Genomic DNA, 15,367 nt, shown 5'->3' on the forward strand with positions numbered 1-15,367 from the left:
TTACGATGCTCTGCTATTTGCCTCACGCAAAAGACTCCTCAAACTCTCTTTTACTTTTAAGAATTTGCTGCATTTGCATGTTAATTGCCCATTGTGGCTCGTCTAAGACTGGATGTTGGACAGCGCCAGTGGAGGGGTCCAGAGACCTGGTGGAAAGTGGGTTGAGAAGACAATGGATAACGAAAACACAGCTACAGAAATCAAGCCAGAACAGTCAAGGGAACAGACCAACAATCCACTGAAACTTCCTGATGTTGATGCACAGCATTCACAGAGCACAACCAATGGGAATTTGCATTCTATTCATATGACTGGAGTTAATTGGTCAATTATAGAGATTATATCATGGAATAACATTAAACTGAAGCCTTGATGTAACAGCTAAGTTTACTTCATTCTGCTGTTGCCAAATATATACCTAAGGGCATCTAATTTCTCATACAGCTACATTTTAACACTCAATATTCACAGTTGCAATTAAACAAATTGGACTGAATTGTCTTCTTTTGTTGCAAGTCAAGCACTGCCCACCCCTCCCTTCCCCCCCACCCGTAGTTGAATCCCACGCAGTGAGCATTGAACAGCAGGTAGATCATTAAATGTCATTGCAGTGAGGTATTGTGTTTCTGAAGCAGTGAAAATATCAACACCAGTAGGATAATGAGAAACTCCAATTACCTCTAATGTTGGCTATTGTCACAGAATAAATGCCTTTCTTCACCAACTGACATGCCTTGCTTGGCTGCACTGATTTCGGACTGGTCCTTCCAGCCTTCATTTTATTTTAAATCAAGAAAGATAACATTTATTTCAGATTAGATCACACACTGAAAAATCATCATTGGCCTTGGCCATGATCCAACACAACTGGAATATTGCGACTCCAGTGCAAACAAGAGGAAATAAAGATCTTTCACTTATATAGGACCTCTCATGACCACAGGACATTCCTACAATTTTTTACAGCCAATGAAATACTTCTAAAGTGTAGTCAATGGTGCAATGTTGGAAACACAGCAGTCAATTTACACACAGAAATGATCCACAGAAAGCAATGTGATAATAATCAGATAATCTGTTTCAGTGATGTTTGTTGAGGGATAAAGCTTGGTCAGGACATCGGGGAGAACTCCTATACTCTTTGAATCATGCCGTGGGGTCTTTCACATCCACTTGAGAGGGCAGATGGGGCCTTAGTTCAATGTTTCCTCTGAAAGATGGCACCTCTGGCAGTCTAGCACTACCTCAGTATTGAATGGATCTTTCATTGTTAGAAGTGCTATCTGGCAGATCAGAAATTAAACAAAGGGCCTGTCTTTTTGCTTCAGTCCAGATTAAAGATGGCATGATATGGTTTTACAAAGGGCAGAGAGTTTTCCTCCTGCCCTAGCCAACATTCCTTACATGAAAAATTAACCAGTCTTCCATTTTATGTTGTTTGTGGGATTACTGCATTCCAAGGGAATGCACAAAGCAGTTTTGGGTGTTTGGGAGATGTGATAAGGAGCCATATGTTTGAAAGTCATCTTTCTTTCAAAGTATTATTGTGCTGGTGCAAGCAGTTACCATTGAGACACAAGGTGACCCCATAAGGCAGCTATCCTCCAGCCCAGGTTCTACATGCTAAACTCATTGCAAAAAGTCTTTGTTTTTTAATATTAATGAAATCATACTTCTATCAGAACAACTTGTGCTAAATCAATTAGTATCACATCAAAAACAAATGGTCCCATCACCACAACACTAAAACCAAGGGCTCCTAGAGCAGTATGCTGTCATACCATGGAGAGAGCCAGCAACACCCACAGGTATCATGAACAGCTACATCAACACATGGTGATACTATGGACAACTCCAGCAACAACAATAACAACAACGTCTAGCCAAGTAGCTCCTTTAATGTAATAAAATGTCCCAAGTCACTTCAAATGAGCATTATAAAATCAAAATTGGAACCGAGCTACATATTACGTGAGATATTATGGCAGATGACCAAAAGCTTGGTCAAAAAGGTAAGTGTTAAGGAGCATCACAAAAGATGAGAGATTGTTAGAGAGGTGGAGGAGTTTAGGGAAGGGATTCCAGAGCTTAAGGCCTTGGCAGGTGAAGGACCAGCATCAATGGTGGAATGATTAAAATTCAGGATGCTCAAGTGGCCAGATTTAGAGGAGTACCAATATCTTGTAGGGTTGTGGAGCTGGAGGAGATTACAGAGATAGGGAGCGTGAGGCCATGAAGAATTTTAAAATCAAGGCATTGCTTAACTGGGAGCCATGGTAGGTCGCCGAACACAGGTGTAATGGCTGAATGGGACTTGATGCAAGTTAGGACACAGAAACAGAGTTTTGGGTGACCTCTAGTTTACGAACATGGGAAGCCAGCCAGGATTGTGTTGAAATAGTCATGTCTAGAGGAAACAAAGGCATGAATGAGTGTTCCAGTAGTAGATGAGCTGAGGCAGGGCAGAGTCGGGCGATGTTACAGAGGTTATGTAGCTACGGTGATGCCATGGACAGATCCACCATCTCTTGTAGATGCCATGGACAGTTCCAGCAAGACATGCTGAAACCATGTACAGCTCCAACACATGGTGATACAATGGGCAATTCCATGTGTTAGCTGTGGCTCAGTTGGTAGCACTCTTGAATCACAAGGTTCTGGCTTCAAGTTCTACTCCAGGGCTTGAGCACAAAAATCAAGGCTGACGTTCCAATGCAGTACTGAGGGAGCATCGCACTGTCAGAGGTACTGTCTTTTGGCTGAGATGTTAAATCAAGTCCCCATCTGCTTGCTTGGGTGAATGTAGAAGATCCCATGGCACTATTTTGAAGAAGAGCAGGGGAGTTATTCCTGGTAAATATTTATCCTTCAATCAACATCACAAAAAAAGTTTGTCCTGTCATTATCATATAGCTGTTTGTGGGTGTTTGCTGTGCATATTCTCGCTGTCATGTTTCCTGCATTACAACAGTGATTACACTTCAAAAAGCACTTAATTAGCTGTAAAGCACTTTGAGACGTCTGGTAGTTGTGAAAGGCACTATATAAATGCAAGTCTTTCTTTTTTCTCCAACACATAGTGATACTATGGACAGCTCCAATACATGGTGCTAACATGGACAGCAATACATGGTGATAACATGAATAACTCCACCAACTCACAATGATGCCAAGGACAGCTCCAGCAATTTAAAGTGATTACATGTGCTTGGACACCAACAAACTGTAATACTGTGAGCTCTGGCACCAGGATACTCTGCTTATCAGTACCATTCCAGTTCCTGCCTCTTGGGCCACAATTCCCTTCTATACCAATTATTATTAGCCGCTTGACCCAGATAGGAAGATGTTCAGATTTGGTCTGCTGGCTGCAACATTACTTGATCGATAAATCGATTACTCACACAAGATGTGTTAATATATAAAATACTACATAACTAAATATAATTTGACTTCAGGCCTGTCAAATCAGACAAGATTACTCACATGCATAGATAAAAATCAATATAATCTTTATTTACAACATATTTCAATATACCAGCAAAGCAGCAACTTGACCATAGCAATAGGAGAACACTGCAAAACATGCTACTACGGGGCAACCTTACCTGGCTCCCAGCAGCACCAATCCCACTCCTTCATACTCTCCCCATCATTATGACCAGGTGGGAAAGGAGTCTAGGTTTCCTTCTCAGCCTTCACCTGGTCTTACCATAACAGGATTTAATTTTAAACCCACTGTTTTTTAGCTCCCGCTTAGTGAATCCTTGGTCACTAACTTTCAATTATAATGCAAAGAAACTAGCCAAACAGGTTTTCTTAGGTTTAAAGAAAAAAGGTTGAACTTTATTAAACTTAAACTTTAATTTGGTTAATGCCTCCAGATACGCAAAGCGCCCATGCTAGCATGCTTACATGATACACACATGCAGATAGAGACAGAAAAGAGCAGAAGAAATAAAGTGGAAATGTTTAGGCCACATCTGAAGATGGTTTTGGTTACTGTTCTTCGAGCTCGCTGTAGAGTCCTTGATTGTAGGTAAGTCTTGCTTTTTGTTGGGGCCCAGTATTCTTCTTAAACCTTGTTTGATGTAGGAGACTTTTCTCTCTTGAAGTTCATATGTCCTCAAATGGGTCCAAAGGCTTGTGAGAAAGAGATGGGAGCAGACAGGAGAGCGGTCTTCTCACTCCAGGAGCAAACAGTCTTTTCCTGTTCCAACTTTGTACAATTCAGAAAAACCCAGGTTGCCAAGCAGGTTAGTCATGTGACTAGCTGGTCTGACCATGTCTGTTTGTGGATTCTCTTGTCTTAGCCAACCTTAGAATATCTCTTACACACAATACCTGGTGCTCAAAGGTCCATTGTGGTTTAAATTAGAACGGGGAATAGCCCTTTGTCCCTCCAAGCACTGTTTGTTAGTATGCAAATATTTTTCCAGCCATGGCTGATCTGTTTAACAAGTCATTTCTCGTTCCAGCAACAGTTTAAAATCAATGTTCATGTGACAAAATTAATATGCCTCATTCTTGGCAGGTGGGGAGTCTGCATGACATCATGCTCCCATCAACAGTGATCCCACTCCCTCATACTCTCTCCATGCTCCCAGCAGCACCAATCCCAGTCTTTCATACTCTCCCCATTGTCCCAGCAGTACTGGTCCCACTCTTTCATACTCTCCCTATGCTCCCAACAGCACTGATTCCACTCCCTTCCATTCTCCCCAGGTTCCCCAGCAGTACCAGTGCTGTGGATTCCACTCTTTCACACATTTTGTGGCTCCCATCAATCCTAGCACTTTTCCCACCTCCACACTCTGACTATTGATCAATTGGTATGTATATAATCCATAAGGTCTGTAGCACACAGAGTCCAGTTTCATGAAGACAGAGTTTTCTGTGTACAGGTTGCAGCAAGTTTGAGTGGGAGATTGGGCTAGCTCTATTATTGACATGCAAAGGCTGCCAAGTGGAAGTGGATAATGTTTTGGCACCAGTGTTAATTCTGACTGGAATTTCTGCATTTGAAACCTCCAGATAACTATATTTCTAGTTTACAATAATGAGGCACTGTTTGGTTCTGCAGTATATGCAGATCCAGCATTATCTAGGTACAGATCAAATTTGGTGAGATGTTCTGTGTGTAATAGGGGCACACAAAACGTCTGTTGTACCTTCGCCCTTACAAATTAGTACAAGAGGAAGGAGAGGTAAGTGGGCCATGGGGAATCATTAGAACCAGTGTTCAACTGTTTATATCAGTCGTAACAATCTCTGTGCATTGTCAGTGTTCCGGAGAGAGTGCTGCGCAATGATACAGAATCACACAGGGAATGCAGAATAACTCGGGGACACCAATTAGTGAGAGGAAAAGCCTACCCTGAGAGGGCTGAGGGAATTATTACTTGTATTCATACAACCTTTGGAGGAGGAACTGATCTGTCTGCCAGGATGTATGGACAGGTCTATCTGACTGAAGGGAGCATATGGGCTGTCAGGGTACAGTAATCGCCAAGCATTTTCACAGCTTAACAAGGGCTAATCAGAAACTGAGTCAGAGGACAGAAGGGGCGAGAAGCAGTTCAGAAGGAAGATGTTCTGTGCAACAAATAGGTCTGTTCCTCCAGAAAGCACTGATCTGATTGCTGGAATATGAGGCAATCCCACACCTCCCTCCATTGCCAATGTCAAGACTGCAAAGTAACATGCACTTGACAGTGTAAACTGCTCCCATTTGGCCTTCAATCACATGTTTATTTGTTCCTGTCCCCTCTTTGTAGGCTATGGTTGCATCAGCTCTGAATGCTCTCTGTCACTTTGCCTGAGGAGCCATTGCTCAGGTGTGAGTTGGGCAGAGAGTGTTGATAAGCTATTTGACCATGTTCGGCGCCACAGCTGAGTACAATTCTGGCCTCAGCTGACATCCTACCAGGGTTTCCAGTGCAGATACCCATCTGGTGACCTCTGCCCTTCTAGAAGTGCAGGTTGGGGCGTCTCAAGTCTGAATAGCCCACTGACACATGCTCCCTGGGCTCACACATAAAGCAGGGATTTTTGGCTGAGTTAACAAGTGTCTACCAGTACCTTCAGAACGTGAGCCCAGACTGAGCTGCTGCCTTCAAATGGGGAGGGGAAAGAAATAAAATAAAGTCAGCTTCATGTGTTTTACTTTGCATCCTGTTTCACATTATATGTCTCAGCCTTACCGAATCCCTGGTGTATGTACCATTGTGTAATGACATGGAACATAGGAGGTAGAAAGTGAACTAGCAGCTGAAACCTGTTTAAGTTCCTGTTTGTGCATACTGCTTAATTACTCAATTCTTGTAATTTTAATTTTCAGCAATCTTAACTTGTTTAAATTAAACTGCACATTGCTGGCAGTACATATTCATGGGTGCACTCTCTGGGCTGAATTTTATGATCACGTCACCGGGAGCGGTGGCGGGTGCACAAAAAGGCAGCGTTCCCACTTGTGACATGAGTGGCTGCACCGCCGCGCCATTTTGTATCATGGCGGCGTCCGTTCCCACCCCCCCACCCCAAATCACGTGGCTGGAGTAGCGATGGAGATGCTGTTCATGGTATCACCTGATGTTGCCCCCATTCATAGACAATCCCCTTGCAGAGCTCCCCCCTGTTCACACACAAGCTCCTTGGAGACTCAGCATAGCAGCAATGGCCGCTGTAAACCCCACTTGCGCTATTCTGCTATGGTTAGGTTACTTTCCCTTTCATTGCACCGAAGACTCTTGCCTTGGTGGCGCCAGCTTTTCAGAGTCTCGAAACTGAAGGCACATGAGTGCTGCATATCAACCACTAGGAACCTTTGTTGGATCGCAATGAATTAGATTCAAATTTATTTAAAGCAGCATTTCAAACATTTAAATGATGATGCTGTTGTGTCAGGGCATCAGTGCCACCATGTTACTTCCCTGCCTCTCACAGAATTGGCACACTTTGGCACGGCACCGGGTTTTGTGGTGCACGGCTCCATGGAGATTCTCTGCCCACCCCCCCACCCCCACACTGCCGAACCCATCTCCGACAAGAGAACAAAATTCAGCCCTTTGTCTCCCTCCCCTGCCTACTTTCTCCTGGTTCAGGAACAGCAGGCAAGCTAATCCCTCAGGCTATTTTAAATACATACAATGTGTTTCATAGATTAAAAAGACTGGCTGATATTTTGAACATCCCTCTCACTGGTGGATTTCATGTCAGAGATCTGACAATTCCTCCCAACTGTTTCTTGCTGATAGCCTAAGTAAGGAGGGCTGCTTTCTTCCTTGCTGGAGAGCTCTGGGAGTAGAAAGCCCTGTGGCCCCATTAACTATGTATCTGCATATTGTACCTGCCTTCACTTTAACAAGTCAGTTAATACAGATTTCATTTTTGGATTTCCAAGGCATACAGAGCCTGGCCCCAACTCTCTCCTCATACCAAATATTACTTATTCAATAAACCTTTGGAGAGTTACTTTCAACTCCGGAACTTTGCTGTGATTATGTTACGGTGTGCAATTCTCTCCAAGGCTTTACAGAATATTCAGCATTCACTTTCTGCCTTTGCTCTTCATATATTTTAAGCTTCGCTCTATTGTCAGTTATAATCTGGGTTTAAACCCTTTCAATACATTTGCAGATTCTTGAACAATCAAGCCCAGAAGCTGAACACAGGTTCTTTCAAATTAATATATTCGAGATCACTAGTGCTGTATCTCTGTAACTGTAACTGTATCACTGGTCTTGTAATCCCAGTGCAGTTAATCTCATTGACTTTTCTTGACTGGGGAGGTAGTGGGGTGGGAAGTGTGCGGAGGTGGACACTTAAGGAATGCAGCACACTGAACCCAAAGTTGGAGTTCTTCAGGATTCAGAGGATTTCTCCATTCATAATGTTCAGACAATTAGGTAACATTTATGAATCTGTGGGAAATGCAGATTCAAAATTGATATTGAATGAATGATTGTACAACAGCAGTCTGGTGATCAGGGTACACAGCCTCTGTGAGGGGATTTAAATGCAGGCACAAAAGGCTCTGTGATTATTATACCTGTTCACATCTGTCACACAGTCTCACCTGTGATACCTGGAAGAAAACCTCAAACCTCAATGCCTGTCCAAGTCTCTGCAGCTCATGTGCCAATCCCGTTTGCTCCTCTGTATTCCCAATCTGCTGAATTCCAAACCATTGCTTTTCCCTCTCCTTTACTCCCAAATCTTCCACAGGGACAGCAAGAGAGGTTCATCCAATTATGGATGATGTCTGCATGAAAAGGCAAAGAGAAGGGAATGAGGGCCTCTAGAGGAGTAAAGCAAAGAGGTGACAGATGCCTGAGAAAGGAAAAGGAGACTTTTGAGAGAGGAAGTGGACAGAGTGAGAAATTCCTGAGTGACAGAGAGGGAGTGAGGAACGATGCAAGGGGAGTGAGGAATTTTGGAATTTCCTATTTTACAGGACAGTGCTGGAAAACCTCCATTTTCCCAGACTCTTGGGTCAGTGTTGGAAAAAGGTCTTAGGAAGTCAGTCGGGCAGAATCAGTGTGAATTAAAACAATGGAAAGGGAATCTTTGTGCCTGAGGCAGTGGGAAAAATAAGTGACAAGCTTGCAGCAAAAGCAGACTCAAACTTCAGAAAGATCTCAGAAGACATTATCATCGGTTATATAGAATTTGCAGCTTTTTGCAACTTTCTGGATAATTGAATTTTGCTTTTCAAACTTTTGTGGATCCCAAGTGTGAAAGTTTGCCCTCTGCTGCAGCTTCTATTATTATTATTATTATTGTTATTATTATTGCTATTGGCACTGATCATTACTGCAGTGGGAATTACTGACACTGCATAAAATCAACATCCAGATAAAACTTCATAACTAAACAGGGCTTTGTTTTACATCTGGGAGAGGGAGAAATGAAAGGGACATCTTCTGCAGACAGGATGGTAACATGGTAGGATTGTGCTGCATTGACCAAATCCTTCAGTGCTGCAAAGAACAAAGTAGACACTGCTGGAGACTACAGGTTCGCAGAGATAGATGCTCTGTGCTGACAGAACAAAGAGCTAAAACCTCCACGCTTTTACAAAACTTGAGACGTCTTCTCTTTTTAATGAGCACCTCTCCTGTGAAAACACTCTTACATCGTGGAAAATATTTGTTGGAACTCAAAACAAGGGGTAGGAGAGAGGAGAAAAGAGTCAGGCTATTAATGTAACAGTTTGAGTGGCTAATTGCTTGGGTCCTAATAAGATGTGCCAACCTGGTGCTGAGACTGGTGTAATATTCCTTGCTTGCCCCATGGTTAGGCTGGTAGGACAGATGATTCCCAGTCTGTCTCCTGATTGCCTGGAAATGACAGGGATTGAACAGTGGGCCCCTATCCATGGGGGGCAGACTGGCAGCAATAGCATCAGAATGCTGAACTCTGACCATCCAGCAGAGTCTCAAAGCACAAAGAGTAGAACTTTTGAAAATTGAAGGCTGGTAGTGAAGATGTTTCAAAGCATGATTCCAATACAAAGGTTCACATATTTTGGACCCATAAGTGTATCCTCAACACACTGTGGGAGACAAATGAACATTGTGGAAGGATTGGTGATTACAGTTCCGAAGAAGGGTCACTGACCCGAAACGTTAACTCTGCTTCTCTTTTCACAGATGCTGCCAGACCTGCTGAGTGGTTCCAGCATTTCGTGTTTTTATTTCAGATTTCCAGCATCCGCAGTATTTTGCTTTTATTTTAGTGTTTAATTCACTGCCACTTCTCTTCCAGGAATGCCTACCTTGAAGAAGTTCTGCTCTTCTCTCCGACGGGATTTTCGTTTGTCTCTTTTACCTTGTTCACCTTCATTGCTTTCTATTTCCCTCCTGGTGTTTGATAACGTTTCTACCAAAACTCGTTTTCACAGCCACATCTCCTTCCTCAGTGACTGTCTCCGGCTCCGACTTATTCCACGTGGATTCCAACTGCAGTTTCACCCATCATGTTTTGAATCCACCCAGGACTACAGGTATCTCCGAGAAATACAACGTTCCTCGGACTGCTACTCTCGCCGCATCCTGAGATCCACACTCAGTGCGATGCGTCGCCATATGCACACACTGAACCTCTCTCTCCAGCAGCACCGCCTCACTTTATCTCAAAGCTGTTCTGCTCTGCAGTTTCATTTCATCTTTCGTCTCATCCGACGCATTAACAAAAAACTTTTTTTCTTCCTTTCAGATGTCAAGGAACGCAAGTTCCAGCAGCTGATGGGGACGAATGCTCCTCCAGATCCTTCTTCCGCTTCACTTCCCTCTGACCCCACCCCTTCTGATCTGACCCCTTACCATGTATTCACTATACCCTCTGACCTCCCCCTCTCTGATGCTGTGCGTTCTGTACTCAGCAAAGGTCTCAGTTTTATCCCCTTACGTCCCCACCTCAAAGAATTTCACGCTCGGCATGACGTTGAGCTCTTCTTCCGTCGCCTCTGTCTCCGGGCTCACTTCTTTGACCAGGAGTCCTCCTCCCGACCAGCAGACCCATTCACCCACCTCCAGCATTCTCCCTCTACCTGGACCCCTCCCCCTGGCCTCTTACTCGCTCTTGATCTCTTCATAGAAAACTGTCAGCGAGACATTGGTCATCTCAATTTTTCTGCCCCCCTCACTCACTCTAACCTGTCCCACTCTGAACTTGAGGCACTCCGTTCTCTCAGGTCTAACCCCGACATGGTCATCAAACCTGCAGACAAGGGTGGTGCTGTTGTTGTATGGCGTACCGACCTCTACTTTGCAGAAGCTCAACGCCAACTCACAGACACTTCTTCCTACCTCCCTCTGGACCATGACCCCACCACCGAACATCAAGCCACTGTCCAAAGGACTGTCACTGACTTCATCTCCTCTGGAGATCTTCCCTCTACAGCTTCCAACCTCATAGTCCCGCAACCCCGGACAGCCCGCTTCTACCTCCTTCCCAAAATCCACAAACGGGACTGTCCCGGCAGACCCATTGTGTCAGCCTGCTCCTGCCCCAGTGAACTCATTTCTTCCTATCTTGACTCTATCTTTTCTCTGCTGGTCCAGTCTCTTCCCACCTACATCCGCGAGGGTTCCGAAGAAGGGTCACTGACCCGAAACGTTAACTCTGCTTCTCTTTCCACAGATGCTGCCAGACCTCCTGAGTGGTTCCAGCATTTCTTGGTTTTATTTCGGTGAGTTACTTGTTATGTCCAAATAAACACTCGAATTGGTGTGATAATACCTAGCTGCATTTATTTCCAGACCCTTTACATTTTAATGAGAAAAAATAAAAAAGGGATACAACAGAAAACTTAGATTTTAAAGCTTATAATGTGCTTACAAATTTAATCAACTGAATTTACACAATCCCAAGTACCTTAGTATGATATAGGACAGTAATCCCATTGTGAGGGCTTCCAGGGGCCATATATAGAGGATATGGAAACCTATCAGCGGGTTACAGGGCAGTAATCCCATCGAGAGGACTTCTATGGGACGTATAAAGAGCATGTTGGCTACCTCTCAGTGACTATAGGACAGTAATCTGATCAAAGGGTTTAGACATAGAGGATACTGGGTACATCTTAGTGAATTGTTGAGGCAGAAACAATTTAGAATCATAATGACTTAATAAAAGTTGATATATGAGTCCCACATGCCGTGCAATATAAATTTCTTCTGACTTCTTTGCGCTGTGGGGTTTGGCAGCACAGATTTGATTTGTTTCACCTATGTACATGTGTGTGTGTATATATATATATATATATATATATAGATATATATAGATAGATAAAATCTCTGTCTGTACTGTCTTGGAATAATGCATGAGATTATAATATAAAAACTGATATGCCCATTACCAGCAGAACACGTCCTGCTGTTGTGTGAAGCCTCAGAACACATGCAGCTGATGCCATTTATGTTTCATCAGTCTCAGCCCAGGTAGGAAATAGCATCTGTCTGTATTTCACAGTTCCCTGTCTCTATCTTCTTTTTCTTACCCTGCATATTGATCCTTAGCCCCTGCCACCCCTTGCCATGTTCAACATCAGCATTATCTTCTTCTGCAGCGAGGGGACAGAATTTCTTCTTCTTGCATTTTAGTTTGTCATGAACTTACAATCTGAGTGTTGAGGCAATCAGTGAGCTGATTTGTCTAAGCCCATTTTCCCTTTTAATCGCCACTGGGTTTTGGTGTTGATACTGGATCTATTACAGGTTAAAAAGCTAGTTGGGCCTGTCTGGCACAAAAAGATTTGCTTTAACACAGTGTGACAGATCACAGCTGCAGGAGATCTCCTGTCTCTTCAAAGCCTCTGGTAAGGTCTCCAGCCAGGTTTCTTGAAGCTGACTGTGTTCTGAGCACAAGGGCAGATGTTCTGTAAACATGTTTACTGGACTTTCAGTCTACTGACTGATTATTTGAAATGAAATCCAAATGGTCTCAAATGTTTGCAAAAGATCGAGCTCTCAACAATTTCCCTTACTTGTTATAAACACAACCTAATTACAAAACAAGCATGACGCCTTTTGTTTGGGTCGCCATTTTGTATATAGCATGGGAGATGGAATTAGATCCTTAAAGGAGGAGGCTGGGGCTGAGAATTCCACCCACATATCATTTTTCAGAAAGCAAACATGCAGCAGTTTCTCCCTCTCCTTTAACCATTTTTAAATTCACCTAGGTTTGTATGCCATTTCTGGGGCACTAAACATCCAGCATCAAACTTTAAATAAAGTACATTCAAATCCATTTTGATCTGGCTGCTGATCATGTGACTCCAATAGACCTAGTGAGGATTTGAGGCATGAATCCTTCAGAAGTTCCCATCCATCTGTAACACAGCAGTTGTAATGTAATAGAGAACCAGATTCTATCTCTACCACCACTGTCACCCTCCTACCCTGCCCCGAGTGTCTCTGGGCTGTGAGTGTTTGGTGTAGTGGAAAGTTAGATTCCACCTCTAACATCCCGCAATGTACTTGCACCGGGACAAAAATTTGGAAACAGCCAATTCTCCAGCGTTGTCTCCCTCAGCAGGTTGAACAATGAGGTTTCAGTAAACTCTGGGTCTGCACAGTCAGCACAGCATTGACACTGGAGATGTCAGCTCCAGATTATCATATACAAGTACTACAAATGTTAGAAATGGAAGTAAAAACAAAATAAAAAGCTGAAAACATTACTCAGCAGATCAGGCCACATCTGCGGGAGAGAGAAACAGAGTTTACAGGGTGGATTTTAATTTGCAGTATCATGTAGGTTTGGGTGTAGGTGTAGGTTTAAAACTGGTGAGATTGATACATGTCAGGAAGCTAGTTCCAACCCACTGACTTTCAGCATGTTAGGCTGCGTGCACGCAAGCCCCTCCGGAGAGAGATATAATTAACATCTGTTAATCGTTCAATTAGAACATATTTTTCACTTTAACGTCTGGTCCACGGGTTTTCTTGGCCTCCTGGAGGCTATTCTCAGCACACAGCGTCTACAGGCAGAGGATAAGCTTCCTGGACCTGTCGGAACACAAGTATCTGAGGAGGCACAGGGTATCACATCAGGTGACGGCAGACCTTCACAGCCTGCTGGAACAAGAGCTGCTGCCAGCCGGACCTGGTGGCCAGTGCTTTACAGCGGCTGTCAAAGTCATCCGTGCCCTCAAGCTTTTCGCCTCTGGATCCTTTCAAGCACTCAGCTGGAGACATTTGCAGGATCTCTCACAGCACGCAAATGTATAACCCAGGCGATTGATGGATTGTTTGCCAGGGCTGGAAATTATGTGAATTTTGCCTGCGATGGTGATAGTCAGAATGAGTGGATGTTCAGGTTTGTGACTTTGGCTGGCTTCCCACAGGTGCACATGGCAATTAAGGCACTTCTAATTATCCAGGAGAATTCATCAACTGCAAGGACTTCCGCCCCATCAATTTGCATCTGGTGCGCAACCACCACAAGGTCTTTATGCAGGTGTAAATAAAAATCCTGGGCAGCTGCCATGATGCTGTCCATCCTCCCAGATATCTTCGCACTTGGAAGCAAACTTACTGGTTGGCTGTTTGGAGATAATGGATACCTACTTAAAATGTGACTGGTATCGCCTCTCAGATACCAAAGAAATGAGTCCCAGGAATGATACAATGGGTGCCAAATGAGCACCAGATGTGTCCTTAAGCAAGCCAATAGCATGCTGAAGATGCTCTTCAGGTACCAGGACAGATCGGATTCACCTTACAGTATACACAAATCAAGATTTCCAGGCTAGCCGTGGTGTGATGCACTTTGCTTGCATTGTCCAGCAGCAAGGTTTGGACCTGCATGTGGACCAGGCGCAGAGTGCAGGCATTCTTCAGAGGACGAGGAAGAGGAGGAAGATGAGGAGGCAGAAGGTGATACGGGCAATGCACCAACGGTGGCTCACATTGCTACCTGGGATGTTTGGGATACCCTCATTATTTTGAGGTTCACTTAGGTTCCATCGGTGCACCCATCTCACAACCACATTCAAAAGCCACTTTTGTTGGACCAATCCCAATGGCACTAACACAAAGCAGTCCTGCAAACAATCAAGCATCCAATTGGTCGACATCAATTCATGTCCTCCCATTCGTCATTAACAATCTGAAAAGGTCCCTTACCAACCAGCGGCTAAGAATGGGCAACTTGGGACGGCACATAATAAAAATTATAATATTGATGCACTTCAAATGAGAAAGAGAAACTTCACAATAAAACCACGTGTAAGACATCCATGTTCATACCCTTTACTCTTTCTTTTCTGAGTGCTTCACGTTTTTGCAACCCCTGTGGCTTGAGCAAAGCTAGAGGCAGGCTGTTCACATCCCTGGTCTGACTGCTGCAGGTTTTAGAGCCTGTGAGGGCCCCAGCTGTGACAATTCAAATATCTCTCTAAATAGTCCCATAAAAGTGCAAGTATCTGAGCTAGTGCATGGTTTGCGAGTCCTGTGATGGTGCACCCTCAGTAGTATTGAGGTCCTCTGAGATGTTGTTGAAGTGACCTTGACCAACTCCTGCTGGATGCAGCCTTGTGAGAGATGAAGTACATGAATGAATACTGTCAAGGTAAGATTGTTGCAAGTTATCATTATGAAGGTGATTATATTTCACTCACTGTTGACATCAAGCCAGTGTGACTGAGTGTCATATGCCATATGGCTGTCCAATATTTAATTCTGTCACCAGATAGCTGGGAGGCCCCCATCTCCCCATCTCTAACAGTCAGACACACTGAGGCTCTACTGATCTCCAGCATCACCTCCCCTGCAGCCATTAATTGCGAGATGAATGGAGGATCACCTCCAGTTCACTCCCTCTCATTGGTATTCTGTGCTGTCATCTCCTGCAAGTA

General features: G+C 43.9%; 1 long non-coding RNA gene across 1 annotated transcript in view; it reads right to left on the reverse strand.

Moving 5' to 3' along the window:
• Window positions 1-1,886: 1,886 nt before the first annotated feature.
• LOC137373060 (uncharacterized) overlaps window positions 1,887-15,367 on the reverse strand; it is a 32,602-nt gene continuing 19,121 nt past the window's right edge. The window contains exon 4 of the long non-coding RNA XR_010975578.1: window positions 1,887-2,820. This is a non-coding gene — a long non-coding RNA (uncharacterized lncRNA). The remainder of the gene's footprint in view (window positions 2,821-15,367) is intronic.

Source organism: Heterodontus francisci, chromosome 8 (assembly GCF_036365525.1).
Source record: "Heterodontus francisci isolate sHetFra1 chromosome 8, sHetFra1.hap1, whole genome shotgun sequence".
NCBI classification, from domain to species: Eukaryota; Metazoa; Chordata; class Chondrichthyes; order Heterodontiformes; family Heterodontidae; genus Heterodontus; species Heterodontus francisci.